This window comes from Callithrix jacchus, chromosome X (assembly GCF_049354715.1).
Source record: "Callithrix jacchus isolate 240 chromosome X, calJac240_pri, whole genome shotgun sequence".
NCBI lineage: Eukaryota > Metazoa > Chordata > Mammalia > Primates > Cebidae > Callithrix > Callithrix jacchus.
Window position 1 is genome coordinate 15,524,588 of NC_133524.1, and position 6,760 is coordinate 15,531,347.

The 6,760-nt window shown below is 39.9% G+C and overlaps 1 non-coding gene across 1 annotated transcript; it reads right to left on the bottom strand.

The window, feature by feature from the left end:
• Nucleotides 1-969: 969 nt before the first annotated feature.
• LOC118150725 (U6 spliceosomal RNA) lies at nt 970-1,076 on the bottom strand. The gene has a single exon (XR_004738878.1). It is a non-coding gene; the product is annotated as a U6 spliceosomal RNA (small nuclear RNA).
• Between the last annotated feature and the right edge of the window lie 5,684 nt (nt 1,077-6,760).

The window sequence follows — 6,760 nt, forward strand, 5'->3', positions numbered from 1 at the left end:
CTTTGTTAGTTGTATTCCTAGGTATTCTATTCTCTTTGTAGCAATTGTAAATGGGAGTTGGCTCTTGATTTGGCTCTCTGTTAGTCCGTTATTGGTGTATAGGAATGCTTGTGATTTTTGCATGTTGATTTTGTATCCTGAGACATTGCTGAAGTTGCTTATCAGTTTCCGGAGATTTTGGGCTGAGACAATGGGGTCTTCTAAATATACAATCATGTCATCTGCAAATAGAGACAATTTGGCTTCCTCCTTTCCTAACTGAATACCCTTTATTTCTTTTTCTTGCCTGATTGCTCTGGCTAGAACTTCCAATACTATATTAAATAGGAGTGATAAAGAGGGCATCCTTGTCTAGTGCCAGGTTTCAAAGGGGATCCTTCCAGTTTTTGCCCATTCAGTATATTGGCTGTGGGTTTGTTGTAAATAGCTTTTATTATTTTGTGTTATGTTCCATCAATACCTAGTTTACTGAGAGTTTTTAACATAAAGGGCTGTTGAATTTTGTCAAAGGCCTTCTCTGTTTCTATTGAGATAATCATGTGGTTTTTGTCTCTGGTTCAGTTTTTGTGGTGGATTATGTTTACAGACTTGCATATGTTGAACTACCGTTGTACCCTCGGGATGAAGCCTATTTGATCATGATGGATAAGCTTTTTTATGTGCTGTTGCAATTGGTATGCCAGTATTTTATTGAAGGTTTTTGCATTCATGTTCATCATGGATATTGGCCTGAAGTTTTCTTTTTTTGTTGAATCTCTGCCAGATTTTGGTATCAGGATGACGTTGGTCTCATAAAATGTTTTGGGAAGGATTCCCTCTTTTTGGATTGTTTGGAATAGTTTCAGGAGTGGTGCCATCTCCTCTTTTTATGTCTGGTAGAATTCAGCTGTGAACCCATCTGGACCTGGGCTTTTTTTGGTTGGTAGACTATTAATTGCTACCTCAACTTTAGCTGTTGTTATTGGTCTAAAAAATATGGAACACTTGATGAATTTGCATGTCATCCTTGCACAGGGGCCATGCTAATCTTCTCTGTATTATTCCAATTTTAGTATATGTGCTGCCGAAACGAGCACAGTTCTTTCCAATAAGATGAGAAAACTATATATGTTACAGACTGTATAGAGTTGGTGCTCCATAATCATGGGTTCTGCATCCAAAGATTTCAAAAATATTTTTAAAAAACAATTAAAACATAATTAAAAATTCAGTGTAACAACTATTTAGTGTTTATATTGTATTAAGTATTTTAAGTAATCTAGAGATGATTTAAACTACATGGGAGGATGTGCCTAGGTTATCTGAAAATCTTGTATCATTTTGTCAGGTACTTGAGCATCTGTGGATTTTGGTATCCAACAGTGATCCTGGAACCAATCCCCCAAGGAAACTGGAAGAGGATTGTATCTATTGGCTCTGTTTCAGTTAGGTTCCTGCCAGCAATGGTCTTCCAAAGAGTAAAGGCTGATTTGCATCTATGCTGCTCCCTCCATATTCTTTTCTGATTATGACAAATAGCATGAAGGACTGCTGGCCTGGGGAACACATCTTATCTGAAATCCTGAAGAGACAAGCCAATAGACCCACTTATGACCAAGAACTGGACACTCACATGCTCTTAGTAATAATTAGATTCTAAGGAATAGAATGTATTCAAGTTAGGTTAGGTAAAAGGATAAAGGCCTCATGGAAGAGAAAGCTGTATACGTTCGAGGAAAAGCAGGAATGAAGACAGTTTCAGGATGCTTAACAATACTCATACATGCATATTTACTCTGGTGTCCTGCCACTTACCTAACTCAGTTGTCCATTCTCTGAGTCTTTGTATTGCTTGATTCAAATTTTCCAAAGAAAAAACAGGAATGACCACTGATAAGCATATAGATTGACTACCCTTGGAGTGCTGTCTATGACTGTCTCATTAGATAGTGGACAAAGCCATGTAGGATGGTTTCCATTCTCAAGACTAACAACAGGGAACAAGGTAAGATTAAATAGGAAATCAGTCATGGAAGACAGATCTACTAGCGTCTTTACTCAGTACCATAAAAAAACCATAGAATAGTGCCATAGTCTGCAGTTAACTTATTAAATGAATGGTCATCTGGATCTGCACATTATGGAATTTGCCTCTAAATTAACCATGTATGCTGACTTAGGCTCAAAAGGAAAAATTCTATATATGCATAAAGGTAAAACAAGCAGGCATTCTGTCAATCAATTCACTGAATGAATTGATTCACTGTGAAAAAATTGACTCAAAATATTTGATCTGATGATCAAGAGCACACCCAGACTAAAAGGAACAGAAGGATTTGACATTCATGTGGCAAGAAAAATTATTGTTATATTAACTGTGCTTGCTTTTCATTGTGAGGTTAATGTTTTGCTTTCCATTACTAATTCTAGATCAGGGTCAGAAAACTTTTTCTGTAAAGGACCAGATAGTAAATAATTTAAGTTATTCAGGCCGTCTGTTCTCTGTGACAACCTCTCAACTCTGCTGACATGCTGAAGCAGCCATAGACAATATGCAAATTGATGGGTATAGTAATTGCCAATAAAGTTTTATTTACTAAAACAGGTGGCAAGATGGATTCCGTCTGCTAATATTGCTTGCCAATCTCTGTTTTAGATCATTTTTTGTCATGTTCTGTCAAATACCTGGGTTGGTATTTTTTGTTTTTTGTTTTTAATATATACACTTTAAGTTCTGGGGTACATGTGCAGAACATGCAGGTTTGTTACACAGGCATACACGTGCCATGGTGGTTTGCTGCATCCATCAACCTGTCATCTACGTTAGGTATTTCTCCTAATGCTTTCCTTGTCCCACACCCCCCAACAGGCCCCAGTGAGTGATGTTCCCCTTTTCTTATCCATGCGTTCTCATTGTTCAACTCCAACTTACGAATGAGAACATGTGGCAAACACCTAGGGTTTTTTGTTTTTGTTTGTTTTTGAGACAGAGTCTCACTCTGTCACTCAGGCTGGAGTGCAGTGGCCTGATCTCAGTTCTTTGCAACCTCCAACTCCAGGTTCAAGTAATTCTCCGCCTCAGCCTCCCGAGTAGCTAGAATTACAGGTGTGTGCCATAACACCTGGATAATTTTTTGTATATTTAGTACAGTAGAGTAGAGTAGAGTTTAGTAAAGTTTAGCAGAGTTTAGTAGCGTTTCACCATGTTAGCCAGGATGGTCTTGATCTTCTGACTTCATGATCTGCCCACCTTGGCCTCCCAAAGTGGTGAGATTACAGGCATAAGCCACTGCACCCAGCCACACCTAGGTTTTTGTAAATGCATACCATCAGAGGATACAACTCCCCACCCCTTCTTGTTGCTGTCATCAAGAAATGTCTGGTTATTAGACCTGGTTCTCCATCTTCCTCTTTTTTTCCTTGTTTTGAATTTTTAATTTTTGAGGGTACATAGTGGGTGTATATATTTATGAGTTACATGAGAGATTTTCATACAGGTATGCAATGCATAATAATCACATCATAGAAAATGGGGTATCCATTACCTCAAGCATTTATTCTTTGTGTTACAAGTAATCTAATTATATAATTTTCATTATTTTAAAATATACAATTATTTTGACTATAGTCACCCCGTTGTGCCATCAAGTAGTAAGTTTTATTCATTCCTTGTAACTATTTTTGTACCCATTAACCATTCCAATTCCCACCTGGCAACTATCCTTCCCAGTCTCTGGTGACCATCTTTCTACTTTCTATCTCCCTGAGTTCAGTTATTTTAATTTTTAGCTCCCACAAATAAGTGAGAACATGTGACATTTGTCTTTCTGCCTGGCTTATTTCATTTAACATAATGACCTCCAGTTCCAACCACATTGTTGCAAATGACAGGATCTCATTTTTTCTGGCTGAAAAGTACTCCATTGTGCATATGTACCACATTTTCATTCTTCATTCATCTCTTGATAGACACTTAATTTGCTTCCAAATATTGGCTAATGTGAATGGTGCTGCAATAAACATGGGAGTGCAGATATCTCTTCCATATCCTGATTTCTTTTCTTTTAGGTTATACACCTAGGAGTGGGATTGTTAGATCATATAATAGCTCTATTCTTAGTTTTTTGGGAAATCTCCAAACTGTTCCCCATAGTGGTTGTACTAATTTACATTCCCACCGGCAGTGCATGAGGGTTCCCTTTTCTCCACGTCCTGCCAGAAATTGTTATTGCCTGTCTTCTAGATAAAAGCCATTTCTATCTTCCTTTTAATCGTTGATACTTACCACTGTTCTTCTTTTTTTTTTAGACGGAGTTTTGCTCTTGTTACCCAGGCTGGAGTGCAATGGCGCGATCTCGGCTCACCACAACCTCCGCCTCCTGGGTTCAGGCAATTCTCCTGCCTCAGCCTCCTGAGTAGCTGGGATTACAGGCATGCATCACCATGCCCAGCTAATTTTTTGCATTTTTAGTAGAGATGGGGTTTCACCATGTTGACCAGGATGGTCTCGATCTCTTGACCTTGTGATCTACCCGCCTCGGCCTCCCAAAGTGTTGGGATTACAGGCGTGAGCCAGTACACCTGGCGCTTATCACTGTTCTTGACAACTTTTCCACTCATAGAGAAGAAAATTCACCCTGCATCCTAGCTTCTCTGTCCCTCAAAGTCTTTACTTCCAATGATCTTTTCATGTATATCACTTAATCCACCTGCTTTCTCTTAGAGTCTGCCATCTCAAATAACCAAACTACCTCTAAAATATTGATTTCAAGCCTCTCACTAACCATCAATCCCTCTCTCTCTCTAATTCACTCACTCTAGTACCCCAGATACCAGTAGTTCTTTGACTCACTGAGACCAGTAGAACCTCTACTCCATTGGCCCTATCACTTTTTACCATCCACCAGCCCTGCCCTCACAAGTCCTCCTATCCCTCCTAGCCCAGTTTAGACAGCAGTCATACTCTTGGATACTCCCCTTAACTCCATTGTTCCTCTTTCCCAGTTCTTCATGCTACAGCTGTACCTGAGCACTAAAAATGGCTGGAGAAAACAAGCAAGACCACAGTGCTCAAGTGGTTACTCAACATACCTAACAAGCCTACCATGTTTATCTAGTAAAGTTAACTTTCCCACTCTTTGAGACAGTTACATCTTTCTTATCCTCCGACCTCCAAAGTCACCTTCCTATAATCACTTTTTCTGTTCTATTGGAGAGTAGAAATTATCCAAGCTTGTATTTCTCTGGCTCAGGAACATTTGCGCTGCAGAGTTGAAGGTTATGGTTCCCCAAAGGCATGTGCCTTCTGTGCTGAGCACCCACTTTCTTGGCTTGCATTTCTGAAACTCACTGAGGGAATCATGCTAGATTATCCCAGGACTGGAAGACAGAGAGCACTTGGAAACGTAGGGTGGAATTTGCTAACATGGAGAGACTTTAATTCTCCAAGACTAAAGGGGATCTGGGTTTTGGGAATGGGTCCCAGAAGCTGGTGCTCATGTCCTCTTCCCACGTAACAGCCTGTGTTGGAGAGGTGGCACAGCATCAAGAGGGAACGGCTACAGGGTCTCTGTAGGAAGGCTGGGTCCCAGCCTGAGTATTGTGTTTCATGGTTGCCTCCGAGCTTCCTGCCTCCAAAGAACCACATGGGTCTAGACTACAAACATCATTAGTGACCACCTGGACCTAAGACCAGAGGGCCCTTCTTGTATGTTCTGGGCAGCCTAATGCCCGTGATAGCTCCGCTTAACCCTTCAATGGAGTCTGTATTGTGACTAACGTTGAATTTCCAGCCAGGCTGATGGTGGTTCAGGATCAATTAAATTCTCTTTAGAGAACTAAAAAGGACATTCTTTAAATCTTATGCTGAAAAGTAAAAAGCATACATACTATGTTTGATTCTGTACAATGCAACTCAGAGGAATAAAATTCTACCACTGACTTTCTGAAGCACATTCTTAAGCGAAATGCAAAAAAAAAGTGAATGAATACAAATCAGGATGATACTATACTATCCCCAGTTTTCATGGTCATAGCTCAACATTTACAATATAAATACTTAGCATGTTGTACAAGTCTGATACAACAGAGGTGTCTTCTTGAATGAATGACACATCAACACTTAGAATATCACATTAAAATTCCCACACAGACCTGCAGAATCAGCTGATTTTTACTTTACTAAAACAAACAAACAAAAACCCAAGCTTTTCAAAAGGGCATTGAAAGTTAGAAAATCTCACATCTCCAGGAATGAGTAAAGAGGCCTTGGGTGGGAAAGGAAGTGAGCAAAAATCAATTTCACTTGCTTCAGTCTCACAATGGATCTTGCAAAGTAAAGGGAAGAAAATCAATCTTGTCAAATCAGTGAGAATTTATACACTTGAAGGAGTCGAAAGGTCTTGGAGGGTATATTAGGTAGTAGGACACTCTTCTCCTTTATCACATCAGAGACGTGATAGCATGAAGACAGAACGCTTTTCTGTACTGAGAGGACCCTGTCAATGATTTTTGGTCATGTTTTTCATCCAGATGAGCCCAAGGCAGAACCAATCCTGAGACTGACGTCCTTAGTCCTCCAATCCAAACACCCTGAAGGGCAGGATGGAAGCAAGACATAGGAAGCCCTAGCTGTGCCTGTTCTTCACTCCCCAAAAAAAAAAAAAAACCTCCAGGTTACATCTAACAGAAAGCCACCTTACCCTGCCTCTGAAGGCGCATGCCTCTGGAGTTTGCAGGCACCTCAGCCGTATGGTAAGATTGGTCTCCTGTGGTCATAAAA